The 23,304-nt window shown below is 35.4% G+C and overlaps 1 non-coding gene across 1 annotated transcript; it reads left to right on the top strand.

The window, feature by feature from the left end:
- Window positions 1-8,347: 8,347 nt before the first annotated feature.
- TRNAC-GCA lies at window positions 8,348-8,419 on the top strand. Its single transcript has one exon. It is a non-coding gene; the product is annotated as a tRNA-Cys (tRNA).
- The last annotated feature ends 14,885 nt before the right edge of the window (window positions 8,420-23,304 follow it).

The following is a 23,304-nucleotide window of genomic DNA, read 5'->3' as shown; positions in this document are numbered from 1 at the left end:
CCTTTAGGACTGACTGGTTTGATCTCCTTGCTACCCAAGGGACTCTCAAAAGTCTTCTCCAACACTACAGTTCAAAAGCATCAATTCTTCAGCATTCAGCCTTTTTTAAAGTCTAACTCCCACATCCATACATGACTACTGGAAAAACCATAGCTTTGACTATGGACCTTTGTTGGCAAAGTGATGTCTTTGCTTTTTAATACGCTGTCTAGGTTTGTCACAGCTTTTCTTCCAAAAAGCAAGCAACTTCTAATTTCATGGCTGCAATCATTTTAAACTGGATTTTAATTATAATAAGAGATCCATATTGAGAAAAGAGAAAAGAAACCACAATAAAAATGGTCACATTAGGGACTAGCTACTAATTTGTAATATAAGGCCTATGACAAGGAAAAAGACAAAATGCAGGAAATTGGATGGCAAAACAAAGACTAGAATTTTCACTGTAGGGAATTTGGTTTAAATTAGGGATATTAGAAGATCATATTTATCTTTCAGAAATACTCTAAAGATAGTGCAATCAACTCATTATTATTTCAATGAGTTTGTATATTTTTAACTTAAAGAAAAGGATAAATAAATAATCAAATCTACCCTTATACTTTGTATTACTTCTTTAGGAAACGTATATTGCCTACATTCTGTATGGTGCTCACTTGCCAGGCATCAACACAAGAATTCTTAAATAGCTCCTGGCAGAGTTTCTAAAAATCACTAACAGAAGCCACACATCCAGCAAATGCACGTCTTTTTTGATTTCCCTAAGTCTCAGGTAGGTGGTAATCTCATATTATTTCTCAGAAAAACCTGCTCACTCAGAGTGTTTATGAATTTGCCATATGGTATTTAAAACCTCAAGTCAAAGTAATGTTAGAAATTGTACAGACAGAATCAGAGCATGCTGGTTAATGTTGTTCTCCATTTGGGACCATGGAGATTTCTTTGTATGCCAAACACTGAAGCCAAAGCATCTTAATATTTGACTTTTACTCTTTTTTTTTTTTTTAAATCAATTGGACAAACCAAGAGTTACATTAAGAGCCTGGGGGGTTTTTTCCTCACGTAAATGTTACTCATACAAACATAATTTTTACAAATCTACCCCATACAAGAATGCTCCCAAACTAATTTATGTAGCACTATGTCTATTCATGTGCCTAATTATCTTCACTGATTGTTTGCAGGTGTCAGTGAATGAGAAACCAGGGAACAGAACCATTGATTTATAATAAATATTGAAATGACTTGTAAAATGTATTGTGAAAGAGCCATGTGATGAAAAAAGGGAAATGTAAACATTTGTATAATTCTCCTCAAAAATGCTTTTATACAACAGAGATTACAAAAGTGAAAAGCACAGAACCTGTTCTGATCATCGGATAAAACAAATCTGTGATGGAAGATGGTCTGAGATTATGGGGACTCACTTTCTTCCCTCATGAATAGAAAATACATTTACATTATGTCATGTGAAATTATTGAACAGCTGCTTGGAAAGAGAGAAAAACAAGAACACCAGCCTGCCAGGGGGATGCAGTGCTGACATGAGATCAGATGCATAGAGTAAACAGAAATGGCATTCAGGAAAGGTGATAAGCAATCAAGTAAAGACCAAAGTGAGATGCTCTGACCTTATATTTAGCATCCGTGCCAAATTAGCATAGCTGTGCAGTGTACTAGAAAATTAAGTGGAAAAAAAGGACAAAATAAGTGTAAAATCAAAGCAGAAGTTGCACATGTTTGGAATATCTGAAATAATTATGCTCTATTTCATATCCAGAGGGCTACACTGTGGTCAGCTCATCTTTTCCTGAGGAGCCACGGGTTCAAAAGAAAATACTACGAGCTTGACCTATACTAATTAAACAGAAGCAGTATGCTCTCTCTGGGTCTTGCCCTAGATGAGTCTGAGTGGTCTCAGGGTAAAGAGGTGACTTAAAGAGAGGAACAAAGATCCTTAGCTGCATTCATTATGCTATCCTCATTTTCTTTGCTGCTCAGCCACAGTTCATTAACTCAGCAAGTTTTCTTTGCATGGAACTGCGAGAGACCAGTGTACCCAGTCCAACACATATGAACTCTTATTATTGGTCAGATAGCCACAAGGAAAGAAACATTGAGGAAAATCAGTCCTTTGTGGTATCTTATTCCACCAGGATGCTAATCATTTCTTGAGAGTATGTAAATGAATTTATCAGATGCCCTAAAGCTTCCTGAAGTAAGCTATTTGAGCAGAAGTAATTGATTCCAAGAGAGCGAAGGAGGAAGATTCATTCAATTTGTCTTTTAGTGTCAACATTAAATCACAACTATTCAGACAGGTGAAAGAAAATCAAAGTCCTGTTCCATTCCAGTAGACGACACCAAGTTCAAATGTGATCACAAACTTTCCCTAAGGAAAAGAACCAATGGTTATCTTTCTAACAGACACAGAAAAATATGCTAGAGATCCCTTAGCAAACTGCTACCTGTCCTCTTGCAGCTGGCTCCTACGGGGAAAAAAGTTCATAATGAATATAATCACTTGTCTTTCCCATCATCCTACCATGCAATGGAATCTGCAATAGGCCTCCTACCAAGACAACATACACTTATTTTCTGTGCAAAAATCTTATTTTTTAAGAAAGAGATCAACTAATCACTGTCAGTTTTTTTCAGCAGGAATCACAGGATGATTTACACTTGAAAAAGACACTAACAGTCTAGAGCCAGATTTGCTAGGGATCCACATTCTGGGGTCCCACTAGGCAAGTATATCCTCTAACAGCATCTGGCTCCTCACATTAAATTTTTCTGTGTCTAACAAGTGCTTCTTCGTGTGACTTTCAAGTGAGTTCAAAAGTAAAGGGAAAGAACAGCAGTTCTATGTGCTGTCTCTGCACTCCAACATCATTTGTAAATAGAGCAGGAAAATCTTGTTTGTCAAGACAAGGACATGTCATAAAGCTGAATACATTTGTTTTCTTATCCTTTCTCCAAGAACTGTGACATCTCTTTTCATATCCATATCTCTCACTAATTCAACAGGAATTTTCCTGCTTGATTTCCTTTTCCCCCTAAAATCTGGGTTTTAGGAATATTCTGCCAGATATATCTGTCACAGGGTCCAAAATGCCCAACATCCTCCTCTAGCAGATGCAGTCCTACCTGCAGATCTCTACTCAATGAAACAGTAAACTTAATTAAGTTAACTTAATTAAGTTGAACCTAATGCATGGGTAAGCCATGAATGGGTCAGCAGGGCTCCACCTATGCATTCTTATGAGTTTTTTGACATCAAATGATGCCAATAAGCTGAACTATTTGGACAATCTCTTTCTTGATTTCCATTGAAGAATACAAAAATAAGTGGACAATCCCACTTACTAGATAGAGAATGAAGAATAAAGTAAAAAACAGATTTGTTTTGTGACAAAATGCAGGAAGGTTAAGAAACAGGAAGAGAGAGAAGGAAAGAGAAGTTCCTGGAGCTACCTTGAATCTTAATCTCTTTCTTATTCTGATCTATACAAGTAATAAGTCATTATAATAAATTCTCCTTTTTAGCATAGCAAGACCTGTGTGAGTCTGTCTCATGATAGAAACAATTTCACACAGAAAATTATTAGTGGTGCCTATAAATCAATAAATTGAGTATAATGACATTTTATCTGGTGTAGTCCCGCTACTCTCTACTCCAATTCTTTCCGCATAGACAGTCCTAAGGAAATCCTTACGGCAGTGGTTCTCAACATATGGCTTCTGGAACAGCCATATCAGCATCACCTGGAAACATATTAGAAGTACAATTTTTTCCAGTTTTATTGAGAATAATGAACTTATATCACTGTGTAAGTCTAAGGTATACAGCATGATGGTTTGACTTAAATATATTATGAGATGATTACCACAATAGGTTCATATAACATCCATATTCTCATGTAGATACAATAAAATAAAGTAAAATATTTTTGTCCTTTAGATAAGAACTTTTGGGACTTACTCTTTTTTAATTTTTATTTATTTATTTGGCTGCACTGGGTCTTAGTTGTGGCATGTGGGATCTAGTTCCCCAGGGATCGAACCGGGGCCCCCTGCATTGGTAATGCAGAGTCTTAGCCACTGAATCACCAGGGAAGTCCCATAGGATTTACTGTTTTAACAAGTTTCCTATATATTACACAGCAGTATTAACTATATTCATCATGTTGTATATTACACCCTAGTACTTCTTTATCTTACAACTGAAGTTTGTATCTTTTGATCATCTTCCTTCAATCCACCCATCCCCTACCACCTGCCTCTGATAACCATACATCTGATCTTTTTTTCTAGAAATTTTGTGTTTTGTTCTGTTTTGTTTGATTACACGTATAAGTAAGATCATACCTTATTTGACTTTGTCTGACTGATTTCACTTCACATAATGCTTTCAAAGTCCATCCATGTTGTCACAAATGGTAGGATTTCCTCATTTCTTATGGCTGAAAAATATTCTACCATTATACATATATTCTATATATATTCTATTATATATATTCTCTCTATATATACACCACAACTAGAAAATTCTTAAGGTCAACTTCAAACTTACTGAGTCAACTGAATCATGAATTCTGTGAATGGGGTCCAGAAGTCTGACTTTAAAAAGGCTCCGCTAAGTATCCTGATACAAACTAAAACTTGAGGCAATACTACTACAGCATTTAAAATCATCAGACTAGATCTCTGAGTTCTATGTTTTACAATAGAATATGGGCTGAATTATATAATGTTAAATGTTTCAAGAACTGGTTCTGTAAGTTGAAAATTTACTCAATAATACCTATTTTCAAGTCAGTGGATTATGGTCAGAAAATCTTAAAAATGAGTGAGCTGATAATCATAGTCAGATGGAAGAGAAATACATATCAAGAAATAGCAACAATACAATGATATAATTGAAAACAGAGGTATGTGCCAAGTTTTAGTACACACAGAAGAAGTCATTATACATGTCAGAGAGATGGAATCTGAGTGGGGAAGAAGCAATTTCTATGCACATAGGAAATTTTTATATAATACATAACTTGGCAGCTAATAATATTTTTCCAGTAAATGATGGGATAATCTAGAGAGCAATTTCTCTTTATCCTGACACATGATTGCAGAACTAATGTGGTATGCCCTTCCATTTTGAGCCAACCACTTTGTGTTTCAAATCAGAAGGGTTTAAAATACTGAGATCAAAAAGGAAAGGATAGCAATACCTTTCTTACAGGACCAGAATATAATTACAGTCTCCACTGTATATGAAAAGTCATTCTGTGGGGATTGCCTTCAAAATATATCTTAGAATCTACATTTTATGTCTTACTGCTTAATTGCTATCACTCTTGTCCTACTCACTATTACCTCTCACCTAAACTTTATCTTCCTGCCTCCAGACTTGACCCCCTTTAGTATATTCTCAACACAAGTAAAGTGTACTAAAATGTAAATCAGATTTTGCTCTTCCCCTCTCAAAATCCTCCAACAACTCTCCATCTGAGTCAAAGCCAGCATCTTTACAATGGCCCACATGAATAGACTGTCTCTTCTGTTAAATTTGTGAGCAATTTTTAATGACTCACTCTGTTCATAACAGACTCTTTGTTTCCTAAACATGTCAGTCATACTCCCATCACAAAGACAGTCCTGTTCCTTCTACCTGGAATGTTCTTCCACAGATATCTATAGAGCTCAGTCTTTAGAACTTTGCTTTAAAGCTACTTTCTCAAAATTTCTCAGGTAATCTTATTGAAAACATCAATTCACCTCAAAAATTACTGTATCCTTTCTATAGCTTATTTTTGCATCACCTATCAATATCTAGGAAGATCCGCTGGAGAAGGGATAGGTTACCCACTCCAGTATTCTTGGGCTTCCCTTGTGGCTCAGCTGGTAAAAGAATCCGCCTGCAATGAGGGAGACCTGCGTTCGATCCCTGGGTTGGGAAGATTGCCTGGAGAAGGGAAAGGCTACCCAGTCCAATATTCTGGCCTGGAGAATCCCATGGAGTGTATAGTCCATGGGGTTGCAAAGAGTCAGACACAACTGAGCGAATTTCACTTCACTTATCAATGTCTAACATACTTTATCTGTTGCTTATTTACCTTGTGTCTGTCTGAGTTCCCACATAATAATGTATACTCAACGAGGGCAAAAATATTTGACTCTTCTTCCACTGTTGTATCTTAGAATAGTGCCTGGCTATTGAAGACAAATATATTTGTATAAGAATGGTTGGTATTAAGGACTGCTCTATAAATCTGTCTCCCAAGGTATGTTCCTTGATACTTTCCCAGCATAACACACACACAAATGTTTAAAAATGTATACTTCATCCCTCCTTAGAGATTTGTGGCTTACATTAATACACCTGTAGTAATAAGTAATGAGTAAAGCAATGTAGTAATTGCTTTACTTTTATTAACCAATTTTTCCCAAACATTTGAAAATGGACAGTTTCTTTTTTATTTTACTGTTCAATGGTTTTTAATAAATTTTCTGAGTCATGCAACCATCACAAGTCAGTTTTAGAACATAGTCGCCACCCCAATAAGATCTTTCTTGCCATTACTGTTAATCCCCACTAGGCCCCCACCATCACCACCCCATTCAAACATCAGTCTAGTTTCCATTTCTACAAATTTGCCTTTCCTCAACATTTCTTTTTCCATTTTCACCTCTTGCATCCAATTTTGGGTCCTTTAACCAACATTTTTTTAATATCCCCACCCCAGTTCTCTGATGTGGGGAGTCTCTCATTTTACTCTCTGTTTTGACAAATTGACTTTTTCAGATTCCATATATAAAGTAGTATCAAACACTATTTGCTTTCTCTGACTTATCTCAGTGTAATACTGTACTGATGATATGGTTTCTCTTTTTATTATGTGGTAAGTTACACAGCCATGAAATTAAAAGATGCTTACTCCTAGGAAGAAAAGTTATGACCAACCTAGACAGCATATTAAACAGCAGAGACATTACTTTGCCAACAATGGTCTGTCTAGTCAAGGCTATGGTTTTTCCAGTGGTCATGTATGGATGTGAGAGTTGGTCTGTGAAGAAAGCTGAGCACTGAAAAATTGATGCTTTTGAACTGTGGTGTTGGAGAAGACTCTTGAGAGTCCCTTGGACTGCAGGGAGATCCAACCAGTCCATCCTGAAGAAGATCAGTCCTGGGTGTTCATTGGAAGGACTGATGCTGAAGCTGAAACTCCAATACTTTGGCCACCTCATGCAAAGAGTTGACTCATTGGAAAAGACCCTGATGCTGGGAGGGGTTGGGGACAGAAGGAGAAGGGGACGACAGAGGATGAGATGGTTGGATGGCATCACCGACTCCATGGACATGAGTTAGCTTAAACTCTGGGAGTTGGTGATGGACAGTGAGGCCTGGCGTGCTGTGATTCATGGGGTTGCAAAGAGTCGGACATGACTGAGCGACTGAACTGAACTGAACTGAAGTTACACTGATTGTTCTTCAAATGTTAAATCAACTTTGTTCAACCAGTTAACTTTTTTAATATAAAAATCAGAAATGATATCACTCTTTACAATACTGACATTGGTTTTTATGCTTTATCTCAATTACTTCATTGATCAGGTCTTTCAAGAATTTTCAGATTTATAAAGTTTATAGTTTATATTTATTTTATTCTTTGATTTATGATGGGATTTAATTTTCTGGTCATCTTCTAACTTCTAGAAATTTATAGATTACTGACTTACAGGTTATCTTCCTTTCTAATATCTGAATTTAAAGTTATGGATTTTTTACTAAGAAATTTTTACCTGCATCTAAGTTTTATACATGATATTTTAATTAACGGTTTTCTTCAAAATAAATGCTACATTTTATTTTTCATTTATTCTTTGCAGCAGTAGTTGCCTAGATAGAAACTTGCTAAGTAAATTACCAAGTCTATAAGAAAGACTCATTAAAATTTAGCTACTAATTTCTAACAGTCCCATTGTGATGAAAATATTTGTTCTCAAAGGTCAATTACTTGAAATGTTGAGACACATATTATTCACCTGTTCTTGAAAGCTTCCAAGACTACTTGGAAAAATAAGTTTTCTAAAACTGAAATTTTGGGATTCACTTCATGGCCCAAACTATGTTCAATTAAGAAAATACATCAAATATATTTGAATAACTATGTAATAGTTGGACAAATAATTCCACATATAATTTTGTTAATCATTTAGTTCAAATATTTTTGTTGTTACTGACTTTCATGTTGTATATTTCTGAGAGAGAGGAGTATTAGCCATCCCATTATAATGAACACATTTTTCCTTAGATTTCCACATAGATTTAGATTGTTACCAGGGGACTTCCCTGGTAGCTCAGTTGGTAAAGAATCTGCCTGCAATGCAGGAGACCCAGGTTCAATCCCTGGTTGGGGATGATCCCCTGGTGAAGGAAATGACAACCTACTCCAGTATTCTTGCCTGGAAAATTCCATGGACAGAGGAGTCTGGCAGGCTACAGTCCATGGGGGTCACAAAGAGTTGGACACAACCTGGCAACTAAACCGCCACAACCACATATTCTTTATAAAAGAATACTTTTATCTTAAAGAATTTTTCTTTCTCTTCATTTCTGGTAATGGTTTTTGCCCTGTTATCTATTATGTCTTATATAACTCTTCCTGCTTATTTTTCATTAGTATTTACATAGTATATTTTTTCGTTACCTTTACTTTCAATCATTCTGTATTCTTATGTTTTAAAGGTGTCCTTGGGAAGCAGCATACAGTTTTTTTTTAAATATAGTTTGGTAATCTTCAAGTTTTACTTAAAGATTTTAATCAATCCGCAATCGAACAAGTGTGCATTTTAGCTTTTTACTTTCTATTTTTCCTAACCAATGTTGGTTTTGGTATAAAAACACAAAATCTCATGACAGTTTAACTCAACAATCCCACTCAATTTATATGCTGTTACGTTATTTTTAATTTTCCATATGTTTTATACAGTACTGAACATTATCATCTTTGTAGTCAATATGCCTTTAGATTTTCACATGTATTTATCCTTTCTATTGAATGCCATTCCTTTCTGTATTAAGAAATATCTTTTCATAGGAAACATTTTCCTTATCCCTGGAAGTAATACTTCTTAACATTTCTATTAATGTAGTTTTATTGGTTACTAATTCTCTCAGACTTCAATGTTAAAAAACATATTTATTTTGCCTTGAAGCAATAGTCTTTGAAGGATATTTTTCCTGGACAAAAAATTGAGGTTTCCAGTCATTTTCATTTAGGACTTGAAGATATCATGCTATTGTCTTTTAGGTCATATTGTTTTAGTTGTGAAAACTGGTCATTACATTCCTGGGACTCTCTAAATCTATGAAAAGATGTTCTTCATTAGTGCTGAGAGGTTCTCAGCTATTATCTTGACTCTGCTTCACTTTCTTTCTCCTTTTCTTCTGGGACTCCAATGACATGTATATTAGAATCTTCCTGCAGGATCTTTTAATCTGCTTTCTATATTTATTTTCTATTCTTTATTCTCTCCATGTTTTATTCTGGAAAATTTCTTCTAATCCACAAGTTGGTTGGATGGCATCACCAACTCGACGGACATGAGTTTGAGCAAGTTCCAGGAGTTGGTGATGAACAGGGAAGGCTGGTGTGCTGCAGTCCATGGGGTCACAAAGAGTCAGACACAACTGAGAGACTGAACTGAACATTCTAGTTTATTCATTTTCCTTTAGCTATGCCTGCTTTACTATTAAATCCATTCACTGAGTTCTCTATTTCAATAATAGCAATTTTCAGTCTAAGATTTTAATTTTGTTCTTTTTATAGTTATCTGAAAATAATCATAAGTTTTATTTAACATAGTTATTTTTAAATCTGCTTTTCTAGGTAATTTGTGAGTCTATATATATTACTTATTGTTTTTCTTGGTATATTCACACTGATGTTCACTTCCTAAATTAGCTAATCTACAGAGTTTTGATTAAGTCATAGATATTGTATTTGAAAATTTGTAGAAACAACCAAGGCCTGGTAGGTTATCATCTTTGTCCAGGAAAGAATTACATTTGCCCTTACCAGGCAGATCAGACAATAACAATATAGGATACCTTAATTTGATCATAGAGATTAAGATGTTTTTAAATATGGCTTTCTTTCCTGTAAGAGCAAGTAATTGATGATACACCTTTTCTCCTAGGATTCTGCCTTTTAGAAGTGGGGATTGAAAGATTATTGGTTTAACTAAGCTATCCCTTCCTGGTGTGCCCTGGACTCCAATATTTTTGCCTCATCTCAGAGATTCACTGAGGCCCAAGTAGCTCTGCTTACTTCTCAGGGTCACATATTCAATAACCTTGCAGACTTCTGCAAGGTTAAAATTAAAATTAACCTTTTACCAAAAGTAAAATTAACCACGTTGGTTTTCTTTTTCCTTTGGAATTTATTGGCTTATGAGCACCCAAATGTCATTACATTATAATCTTTTTCTAGCTATCATTACTAAAAGGATTGAATCACATTTCCTAATCTTTCATTGAAAAGTGAAAATACTTATAAATGTAGATTAATTAATATTGCATTTTCTACACAATAATGATTCCTATAGTATGGCTACCACTGATGATGCATTATTTCTTGTAAGTATTTCACTCTAGGTTCTGTGATTTTTCTTTCTTTCATTCATACTGTAAGTTTTGATCGGGCACTTTTGTATTTTAATAACCTGTGGTTTTTTTTTTTTTTCTCTTATATTGAAATATAAGTCTGTGGAAGTCAAGCAGTTTCCATTCAAAATTTGCACAAAGCTTTTTTTTTTTTTCATTTATTTTTATTAGTTGGAGGCTAATTACATTATTATAATGGTTTTTCCATACATTGATATGAATCAGCCATGGATTTACATGTGTTCCCTATCCTGATCCATCCTCCCACCTCCCTCCCCATCCCATCCCTCTGGGTCTTCCCAGTGCACCAGCCCTGAGCATTTGTCTCATGCATCCAGCCTAGGCTGGTGATATGTTTCACCCTTGATAGTATACTTGTTTCAGTGCTATTCTCTCAGAACATCCGACCTTCGCCTTCTCCCACAGAGTCCAAAAGTCTGTTCTGTACATCTGTGTCTCTTTTTCTGTTTTGCATATAGGGTTATCATTACCATCTTTTTAAATTCCATATATATGTGTTAGTATACTGTATTGGTCTTTATCTTTCTGGCTTACTTCACTCTGTATAGTGGGCTCCAGTTTCATCCATCTTATTAGAACTGATTCAAATGTATTCTTTTTAATGGCTGAGTAATATTCCATTGTGTATATGTACCACAGCTTCCTTATCCATTCATCTGCTGATGGGCATCTAGGTTACTTCCATGTCCTGGCTATTATAAACAGTGCTGCGATGAACATTGGGGTACACGTGTCTCTTTCAGATCTGGTTTCCTCGGTGTGTATGCCCAGGAGTGGGATTGCTGGGTCATATGGCAGTTCTATTTCCAGTTTTTTAAGGAATCTCCACCCTGTTCTCCATAGCGGCTGTACTAGTTTGCATTCCCACCAACAGTGTAAGAGGGTTCCCTTTTCTCCACACCCTCTCCAGCATTTATTGCTTGTAGACTTTTGGATAGCAGCCATCCTGACTGGCGTGTAATGGTACCTCATTGTGGTTTTGATTTGCATTTCTCTAATAATGAGTGATGTTGAGCATCTTTTCATGTGTTTGTTAGCCATCTGGATGTCTTCTTTGGAGAAATGTCTGTTTAGTTCTTTGGCCCATTTTTTGATTGGGTCGTTTATTTTTCTGGAATTGAGCTGCAGGAGTTGCTTGTATATTTTTGAGATTAATCCTTTGTTGCTTCTTTTGCTATTATTTTCTCCTATTCTGAAGGCTGTCTTTTCACCTTGCTTATAGTTTCCTTTGTTGTGCAAAAGCTTTTAAGTTTAATTAGGTCCCATTTGTTTAGTTTTGCTTTTATTTCCAATATTCTTGGAGATAGGTCATAGAGGATCCTGCTGTGATTTATGTTGGAGAGTGTTTTGCCTATGTTCTCCTCTAGAAGTTTTACAGTTTCTGGTCTTACATTTAGATCTTTAATCCATTTTGAGTTTATTTTTGTGTATGGTGTAAGAAAGTGTTCTAGTTTCATTCTTTTACAAGTGGTTGACCAGTTTTCCCAGCACCACTTGTTAAAGAGGTTGTCTTTTTTCCATTGTTTATCCTTGCCTCCTTTGTCAAAGATAAGGTGTCCATAGGTACGTGGATTTATCTCTGGGCTTTCTATTCTGTTCCATTGATCTATATTTCTGTCTTTGTGCCAGTACCACACTGTCTTGATGACTGTGGCTTTGTAGTAGAGCCTGAAGTCAGGCAGGTTGATTCCTCCAGTTCCATTCTTCTTTCTCAAGATTGTTTTGGCTATTCAAAGTTTTTTGTATTTCATACAAATTGTGAAATTATTTGTTCTAGTTCTGTGAAAAATACCGTTGGTAGCTTGATAGGGATTGCATTGAATCTATAGATTGCTTTGGGTAGTACAGTCATTTTCACAGTATTGATTCTTCCAATCCATGAACACAGTATATTTCTCCATCTATTTGTGTCCTCTTTGATTTCTTTTATCAGTGTTTTATAGTTTTCTATATATAGGTCTTTCGTTTCTTTAGGTAGATATACTCCTAAGTATTTTATTCTTTTTGTTGCAATGGTGAATGGTATTGCTTCCTTAATTTCTCTTTCTGTTTTCTCATTGTTAGTATATAGGGATGCAAGGGATTTATGTGTGTTAATTTTATATCCTGCAACATTACTGTATTCATTAATTAGCTCTAGGAATTTTCTGGTAGAGTCTTTAGGGTTTTCTATGTAGAGGATCATGTCATCTGCAAACAGTGAGACTTTTACTTCTTCTTTTCCTATTTGGATTCCTTTTATTTCTTTTTCTGCTCTGATTGCTGTGGCCAAAACTTCCAAAACTATGTTTAATAGTAGTGGTACTATTTATACTATTTACACTAGTGAGAGTGTAAAATTTGCACAAAGTTTTATGAACTGATGTGTGACACACTAATGACTGACTTATGCTATGCATAAATTAGACAGCAACTTCGAGTGGCTCTGAAATTTCTTTCATTTACTCCAAGAGATTTGATACTTTCACCTACCTTTAATTGGCATAGTAAATGTAATTATACTCATTCTGTTTTAGTGATGAACAAATGAACAGCTCTTAACAAATATGCACAGGAACTGATAGCCTATGGTGAAAGGTGTCGGATTTGTGGTCTCCGAAGAAGATTTAGCTTCAGGTCAAAGGCCCAGGCTTGATCACTCAAGAGGTTTTATGTAGCAGATTTTTCTTAAAGTATAAAAAGGGACAGAGAAAGTTTCTAACATAGACATCAGAAGGGGGACAGAGAGTTCCCCCACTCTCTAGTCTTAGCAAGGCCTTGTATACTTTTACCAGACTCACTCCCATAACACACATCTTAAATTAACAAGATTAGAACCAACAATAGAAAGGTCTTACTAGACTCACTCCCACAATATACATTTTAAGAAGACAGGATTAGTCAGAAGGTTCTCAAGAAGGAGAAACATGCCCTCAAACAGGATAGGTTGTTGTTACATAATCATTGGTACAAAGTTTAAGGAAAAGCATATCCTTGAGCAAGATGAGTAGTTTTCTTGGGCCATCATCAGCTTGGAGCTTAAACAAAAAAAAAGTTTGTCCTTTTCTCCTCCTTGAGAACTCCAGACCCCTATTTCCCCCTCAGGGACTCTGGATCCCTTTCTCCTCCTTGGGGACCCTGGACTTCTTAACAACCTACCTAGGGATGGACTCTCTCAGAACCAAGACTGTTAAATCATGATTGCTGTCTGAACAATACTGATTAAAAATAATTCTTATGTTAGATAAGTGAAACTGTGGGGGAAAAAAAAAACTGAAATACAGTATTTTTAATTGCATAGTCTGGAAATCAGTCTACCATTCATTTAACCATTTAATCATTGAACACATTTTTACAGAATGCTTGTTCTGGATTAGGGAGAAACATAGCCAGTGGGAACAAAGGAAACAGTAACTCTCTTGAAGTACAGTTTTTTTAATATTCACAGTTTTAAATATTGAAAATATTTTAAAATATTCTGAATATTTTTAAAAAGCAATAAATAATTTTGATACATACCACAAACCAACACAATATTGAAAACAATTATATTTCAATTAAAATAAATGAATTTATTTTAAATTTTTTTAATTAATAAATTGGCATTACTGTTATCAGAATTACAAGGCACAGCTCTGTTGAACATTTTATTGGAATAGTTACCATGGTAAGAAACATATTTAGACAAAGCATTTAGAAAAATAATGCTGATAGGAAGTAGTCAGCTTTCAATTAAGCTGGCAGTCAAGTTTCATAGTGATTTTGAATTTCAGGAAATCACATAAATAAGATAGTGGGAGGAGTAAGTTGGAATCTTGTTAGGTAGTTAATCTCAAAAAGAGGTGACACTTTGGCCCAGTTTTGGTTTCATCTGCATGACTGTAACATAACAAAGCCTGAAGGACTGTCCCTGTTCCCGCTCTACCCTGGCTAATCCTCTTATGTTACCCTCTGGGCACTGAATAAATTACAGCTAATCTACAAACAACTGGAGGATCTATGCAATTTCAGCTTTCAAAAGCAGAGAGAGAACATTTTTCTAGGGAGATGACAAGTAAGGAATAATGAAAAACATTCTACAATGTCTTTTTTTTTTTTTTTTAAGATGAAACTATATATTTTGGCCACAGCAAAGGTTTCAGGGGAGGAAAAAAACAAAACAAAACACTGAAGAACACAGTTTACTTGGTCATGGGTAAATGTAAATATTCTGTTCCTTTAAATGTTAAAAGAAGAAAAATGTCCATCTCAGAGAAAGGAGTTGATTGGACTGATACAGATGTCACTGATGAAGGTGGGTGTCAGATATCTTCCTGAGATGGCAAAGCTGCGTCCACATCAAAAGAAAAACTAGTCACTTAAATGTTGACAGCTGGGATAGAAACATTTCCAAACCCCCCAAAAAAAGTCTACCCCTGTTGGAATTATTTAGGACTCTGGGTGCCTCCCACATCCACATTTAGCTCAGGGATTATTGAGCTAATCATCAGGATTCAGTCATAAGGTCCAAGACAAACACTCTACTATTAATAGAATTCTAGGCTATAGTGATTTGAAACATGACATTTTCACATGCTAATCATCTCTACATCTTTTTTATCTTTTGAAACTGCCTATATCTGTTCTTTGCCTGCTTTCGAATAAGAGAGTTGCCTTTTTAATTGCTGTTGAAGTGTTAAAGGGCTTCCCTGGTAGCTCAGCTGGTAAACAATCCACCTGCAGTGTGGGAGACCTGGGTTCAATCCCTGGGTCTGGAAGATCCCTGGAGAAGGGAACAGCTAGCCACTCCAGTGTTCTGGCCTGGAGAATTCTATGGATTGTATAGTACATAGGGTTGCAAAAAGTTGGACACAACTGAGTGACTTTCACTTGAAGTGTTAGACCTCTTTACATTCTAAGAGTGTTAAATGTATTCCTAATAAGAACTTGCAAATTACTTCCTTCATTTACTGTTAACATTTTAATAATGCTTACTATGATTTTATTCATAAACATTCTATGAATTTTCATTTTTTATATATTCAGAGTTAGTAACCACTTTCTTCACTATTTCTGCCATTGATGTCTCGTTTTTTCTTCTCTACTGAGCTTATATAAATATTCATCTATTTTTAAAGAGATAAATATTAACCTCAACTTTTTCAGAATGTTTTAACTTATGTTTAATAAACTTATTTATTAACTTAATGACTTAGCATTAACCTTTAAATCTATTTCAAATTGCTTTTTAATGAAATGAGATGAGATTCTAATTTATTTCTTAAGGGTAGACTGTTATCAATTAGACAATTCTCTCAACTATGATTTACAGTGTAACCATTATAATATGATAAGTGTATTTCAGTTTTGTCTGGACTGTTCTATTCTACTGTCTCATGCCTGTACTAGGATGTTTAAAAACTTTGAACTTGTAGAAAAGAGTTTTAATGTTTGATAATGTATATTATACTTTCTTGATATTTGAGTTGAACTACTCATGTTGTGTGAGTCACTCAGTCATGTCTGATTCTTTGCAACCCTATGGACTGTAGCCCACCAGGCTCCTCTGTCCATGAATTCTCCAGGCAATAATATTAGAGTGGGTAGCCATTTCCTTCTCCAGGAGATCTTCTCAACCCAGGGATCAAACCCTCAGATCAATTCAGTCACTCAGTTGTGTCCGACTCTTCACAACCCCATGAACCGCAGCACACCAGGCCTCCCTGTCCATCACCAACTCCCAGAGTTTAAGCAAACTCATGTCCATTGAGTCAGTGATGCCATCCAACCATCTCATCCTCTATCATCCCCTTCTCCTCCCGCCTTCAATCTTTCCCAGCATCAGGGTCTTTTCCAATGAGTTAACTCTTCGCATCAGGTGGCCAAAGTATTGGAGTTTCAGCTTCAACATCAGTCCTTCCAATGAACACTCAGGACTCATTTCCTTTAGGATGGACTGGTTGGATCTCCTTGCAGTCCAAGGGACTCTCAAGAGTCTTCTCCAACACCACAGTTCAAAAAGCATCAATTCTTCAGCACTCAGTTTTCTTTATAGTCCAACTCTCACATCCATACATGACCACTGGAAAAACCATAGTCTTGATTAGATGAACCTTTGTTGGCAAAGTAATGTCTCTGCTTTTTAATATGCAGTCTAGGTTGGTCATAACTTTTCTTCCAAGGAGTGAGCACCTTTTTATTTCATGGCTGAAGTCACCATCTGCAGAGATTTTGGAGCCCCCCAAAATAAAGTCTGCCACTGCTTCCACTGTTTCTCCATCTATTTGCCATGAAGTTATGGGACAAGATGCCATGATCTTTGTTTTCTGAATGTTGAGCTCTAAGCCAACTTTTTCACTCTCCTCTTTCACTTTCATTAAGAGGCGCTTTAGTTCTTCACTTTCTGCAATGAGGGTGGTGTCATCTGCATATCTGAGGTTATTGATATTTCTCCCAGCAATCTTGATCCCAGCTTGTGTTTCATCCAACCCAGCGTTTCTCATGATGATCAAACCCTGGTCTCCCGTATTTCAGGCAGATTCTTTATCGTCTTGAGGTGTAATTTGTATATATTGAACTTCACATCTTTAAAGTGTACAATCTGATATTTGAAATAAACTTCCACAAAATCATGACCATAATGCAAGTAATTTGTATGTTCCTCATCTTCCCCTCACCCACCGCCAAATTCCCTCATGCCTCTTTGTAAGACTTTTTGTCTTTCCAGTCCAACTAGTCTTCACTCAATCTTTGGACAACAATTGATCTATTTTCCCTCTGTTATGATAGATAAGGTTTGAATATTTTAGAACTTTATTTAAAACTAATCATTTAGAATATAATATTTGCAATGGAGCTTTATATCTTGCTCTTTTCATTTATCATAATCATGCTTAGACCCATATAAATTATTGCATGCATCAATAGTTCATTATTTTTGTTGCATATTATTCTGTTTTCTTTCTACACTAGAATTTGTATATCCATTCACTTGATGGATATTTAGGTTGTTTCCAATTTGAGGTTATTACAGATAAAGTTGTTTTGATATTTATGTACAAGTATTTGTGTGAACATATGATTATGTTTCCTTTGGTAAATACCTTGGAGAGAAAATTGTTGGATTTCTCAGAAAACTCTAAAAGTATGTCTAAGGTTGTTTTGCCATTTTACATTCCTACCACTGGTGTATATGTTCTTTGCGGAAGAACCTATTCAAGTCTTTCTATGTTCTGGATACAAGTTCTTTATTAGACATATTATTTGCAAGCACTTTTTATCATTTTGTTCTTTGTTCTTTGTTTGCATATTCTATTAACAGTGTTTTGCAGAGTGAACATTTTGAATTTGAATGAAATCTAAAAAATACTTGAGATTACTAATTTTTTCTCAAATGTTGTTTCCTTGAGTTTTATAGTTTAACATTTATTTGTACAATGTATTTTGAGTTAATCTTTCAGTATAAAATATATTAAGGTTTATTGTTTTGCATATGGAAGCCCAATTGTTCCAGCGTCATCTGAAAAAAAAACACTGGTCTTTCTCCATTGAATTACCTTTGACTTTTGTCAAAAATCTATTAAACATATATGTAAGGATCTATTTTTGAACAACCTGCTTCTTTATAGTGATTTTGTCTATCTATGCCAGTATCACAATGACTTAACTACTGATGCTTTAAAATAGATAGTTAAAGTCCTTCAACTTTATCCTTACTTTTCAAAACTCTTTTTGGCTATTCTAGATCCTTTGAATTTTCACATAAATCTTATTATCAACTTGTCAATCACCAATCCTCAAAAAATAAAAACAAAATAATAAATAAAAAAATCTCCTGGGATTTTGATTGGAATTGCAGGAAGGAGAAGTGCTATCTTAATAGTATTTAGTTTTTGGATACATTTACTAAAAACAAGACAGCAAATACCAAATGGAGTCACTTTGGCTAAACCCCACATAACCAAACTGAGACTTACAGTTTCAGATCTTCCAGAAATGGAACCTTAAACCAGGCAATTGGGAATCACCTAGTCAGCACTAATTAGATAATCTGCCTGATAAATCCCTGTCATCCTCTGAAAAGAAAGTGACTTTGTCATAACCAATACCCTTTTTTGCCTATAATAAGTTGATTCCACTCCTTTCCATTTCATTTTATAAAACACCTCAGAGCACCTTTCCATGTGCTAGATTGGATGCTGCTCAATTCACAACCTGTTGAATGAAGCCAATAAGATTTTTAAGGTTTACTCAGTTGAATATTGTTTTTTTAACATTTCGCATTTCTCTTTCCCCCACTTATTTATATATTGGGCTTCTTTTAACATATTTTGCAGGTTTCACTTTGCAATCTTGAACATTTTTCCTTAAATTTATCCCAAATGTCATATTTCTTACGGTGATGTAAATGGTAATTTCCATTTCTATTTCTGGCTCTTTGCGACCCCATGGACTGTAGCCTGCCAGGCTCCTCTATCCATGGAATTCTCTAGGCAAGAATACTGGAGTGGGTAGCCATTCCTTCTCCAGGGGATCTTCCCAACCCAGGGATAGAACCCAGGTCTCCTGCACCATAGGCAAATTCTTTATCTTCTGAGCCACCAGGGAAGCCCAATAAAACTGAAGTGGGTAGCCTATTCCTTCTCCAGGGGATCTTCCTGACCCAGGGATTGAACTGGGGTCTCCTGCATTCCTTCCTTGCAGGCAGATTCTTTATCAGCTAAACTAGCAAGGCCTTATTCCTAGTAAACAGAGATAAAATTGATTTTTCCATCTTAATATTATATCTTGAAACCCTGCTAATGTTATTTATTTCTAGTAGCTTTTCTTTGTACACTCTTTAGGATTTTCTGCATAGATGATCAACTGTTCTGCAAGTAGAGATTTAGTTCTTGGTGTCAAATACGGGTGAATTTATTTATTTTTATTACTTAATTACACTGGCAAGATCTTCTATTAATGGTTGAAAGTTGAACAGAAGTAAACAGAACAATTATTCTACTCCTATTTCTAGTTTTAGGTTTAAAACAGTCAATATTTTAGCATGTGAATATGATATTAATTACAAAGTGTTTTTGTAGCTGTCCCTGCTCAAACTGAGGAATATCCATTCTGTTTCAAATTTGCTGAAATATATTACTGGGAACAGATTTTGAATTCTTCTTAAATGCTTCTTCTGCATCTACTGGAATGATCATGTATTTTGTTTTGTTCTCACCTTATTTATATGGTGAGTTACATGATAATAATTGTAGTTTTGTGTTTCCATTTGCAGTTGTATCAATTTTTGCTTTATTTACTTGATGCTCTTCCCAGGTGGTGCTAGTGGTAAAGAATCCATATGCCAGTGAAGGACACAAGACACGCAAGTCCAATGCCTGGCTCAAGAAGATACCCTGAAGGAGAGCATGGCAACCCACTCCAGTGTTCTTGTCTGGAGAATCCCGTGAACAGAGGAGCCTGGTGGGCTATAGTCCCTGGGGTGGTAAAGTGTCAGACACAACTTAGTGACTGAGAATATATGCACTTCTTGAACAATATGATCACTCTATTAATATCCCTAGCAACCTTTTTTGTGCCTAAATCTACTTTGATATTAATAAACTACTTCTTCTTCTGATCAATATTAGAAGGTAATCTCTTTTCTATTTTACTTTCTTTTCAACAATATATTAACTTTTCCTCACTTTTTCAAGGGCATTTTGGAATATAAGTTAAAGAAACTAGGCTGTATCGCTTTTCTCCATCCATTGAATCATGTACCACTTAGTTTCAGTATCCTTACTTGTAAGAATAAATAATAATTTGGAGACTCCCTGGCTATCTGCCTAATTTACAAATGAAGACAAAGCCCTAAAGACATTATGCAACATATTTATAAGAATTCAGGATTCCTGACCCACAGACTAATACTACTCTCATTATTATAGAATCCTACCACATATCAGCAAAAATATGCATATGTAGATTATCTGTGTTATAGACAACTCTTTATTGATTGAATTCCCATTATGTTTGATATATTTATAAATTACATTTGTGATAACTAAGTTAATAAATGAAAATGGTGAAAAAACAAGGAGTGTTTGTAAATTTAGGTAGGAAAGATAAGATTAATACATATACTATAAATTCATATAGGTTTTTCTAGAGGTGAGCTGAAATATACTCTATAAACCTTAAGGAATTATAATAAAAAAAACTGTAGTAAAGATGAAATGTATGTGTGTGTAAATTAACATTTATGATACATTAATATGTATTTTTATATATATGAACATATGTACATTTCATAAATATTATGTTAATATTTATATTATATTGACATCCATTATGGAGAAAGACATGGACAGAGAAGCCTGGTGGGCCACAGTCCAGAGGGTCGCACAGAGTTGTACACAACTGAAGCAACTTAGCATGCATGCACACATGACATTTATTATGTTTTTATATGTGTTTTATATATGTTTTGCACAGGTGCTATATATGTGGCATTTATAAATGTGCCAGGTGGAACTATTAGTGATGATAAAAAATTGAAAATGTTTTATCTTATAGACACAGTAATAGATCCTGTGTAATACAAGCAACATAATCCATCATTCCCATGTTTTTTCAGTATTTTCATGGTATGTTCTTTCACCCATCATTCTTATAATTCATGATTTATATTCTTTTATACAATTTTTTGCTACATGTAAGCCAATAGCATAATCTATAGTAACTTTTATGCTTTAGCAATTATTACATTCTGAGTAAAGGTTATATGAAGAAAAAAGGGGAAGCTACCCCTTATTTTAGCACCCAAAGAAAATAATCATGAAGGCTTTATTCTATTTTCTCAGTTTTTTATATAATATGATGCTAGTGTATTTATACTTACATATATAGAATTGCATATCCCAATTTCCACTGTTTTCTCTTTCATATAGTATTATAATATTCTTAGTATTCTTCACATAGGCATAGTCTCCTTAATTTCTTTTTTTTTTTTAACTTTTTTTTTTTCATTTATTTTTATTAGTTGGAGGCTAATTACTTTACAGTATTGTAGTGGTTTTTGCCATACATTGACATGAATCAGCCATGGATCTACATGTGTTGTCCATCCCGAATCCCCCTCCCACCTCCCTCTCCACCCGATTCCTCTGGGTCTTCCCAGTGCACCAGGCCCGAGCACTTGTCTCATGCATCCAACCTGGGCTGGTGATCTGTTTCACCCTAGATAATACACGTTTCGATGCTGTTCTCTCGAAACATCCCACCCTCGCCTTCTCCCACAGAGTCCAAAATTCTGTTCTGTACATCTGTGTCTCTTTTCCATTTTGCATATAGGGTTATCATTACCATCTTTCTAAATTCCATATATATGTGTTAGTATGCTGTAATGGTCTTTATCTTTCTGGCTTACTTCTGTGTAATGGGCTGCAGTTTCATCCATCTCATTAGAACTGATTCAAATGAATTCTTTTTTTTTATTTTTTATTTTCATTTATTTTTATTAGTTGGAGGCTAATTACAATATCGTAGTGGTTTCTGTCATACATTGACCTGAATTAGCCATGGATTTACATGTGTTCCCCATCCCTATCCCCCCTCCCACCTCCCTCTCCACCCGATCCCTCTGGGTCTTCCCAGTGCACCAGGCCCGAGCACGTGTCTCATGCATCCAGCCTGGGCTGGTGATCTGTTTCACCCTAGATAATACACATGTTTCGATGCTGTTCTCTCGAAACATCCCACCCTCGCCTTCTCCCACAGAGTCCAAAAGTCTGTTCTGTACATCTGTGTCTCTTTTCCATTTTGCATATAGGGTTATCATTACCATCTTTCTAAATTCCATATATATATGTTAGTATACTGTAGTGGTCTTTATCTTTCTGGCTTACTTCACTCTGTATAATGGGCTCCAGTTTCATCCATCTCATTAGAACTGATTCAAATGTATTCTTTTTAATGGCTGAGTAATATTCCATGGTGTATATGTACCATAGCTTCCTTATCCATTCATCTGCTGATGGGCATCTAGGCTGCTTCCATGTCCTGGCTATTATAAACAGTGCTGCGATGAACATTGGGGTGCATGTGTCTCTTTCAGATCTGGTTTCCTCAGTGTGTATGTCCAGAAGTGGGATTGCTGGGTCATATGGCAGTTCTATTTCCAGTTTTTTAAGAAATCTCCACACTGTTCTCCATAGTGGCTGTACTAGTTTGCATTCCCACCAACAGTGTAGGAGGGTTCCCTTTTCTCCACACCCTCTCCAGCATTTATTGCCTGTAGACTCTGGATAGCAGCCATCCTGACTGGCATGTAATGGTACCTCATTGTGGTTTTGATTTGCATTTCTCTGATAATGAGTGATGTTGAGCATCTTTTCATGTGTTTGTTAGCCATCTGTATGTATGTCCTTAATTTCTAAGGATTGAATTATAGTCTATATAATACTGACTTTATGCTGTTCCATAATCAATTTCCTATTTCTAGACATTTAGTCATTGATTTCTTCCAATGTTTCAATATCATATGTAATACTTAGGTTAAAACTCTGTAGATTTTTGTTTTAAATCAAATTACCAACAACTGTTAGATCATAGAAAAACAAGGGAATTCCAGAAAAACATCTACTTCTGCTTCATTCACTACAGAGCTAAAGACTTTT

The sequence above is a fragment of the Cervus canadensis genome, chromosome 17 (genome assembly GCF_019320065.1).
Source record: "Cervus canadensis isolate Bull #8, Minnesota chromosome 17, ASM1932006v1, whole genome shotgun sequence".
NCBI lineage: Eukaryota > Metazoa > Chordata > Mammalia > Artiodactyla > Cervidae > Cervus > Cervus canadensis.
The sequence above is the reverse complement of the archived record's forward strand: the minus strand, read 5'-3'. Positions and strand labels throughout refer to the sequence as shown.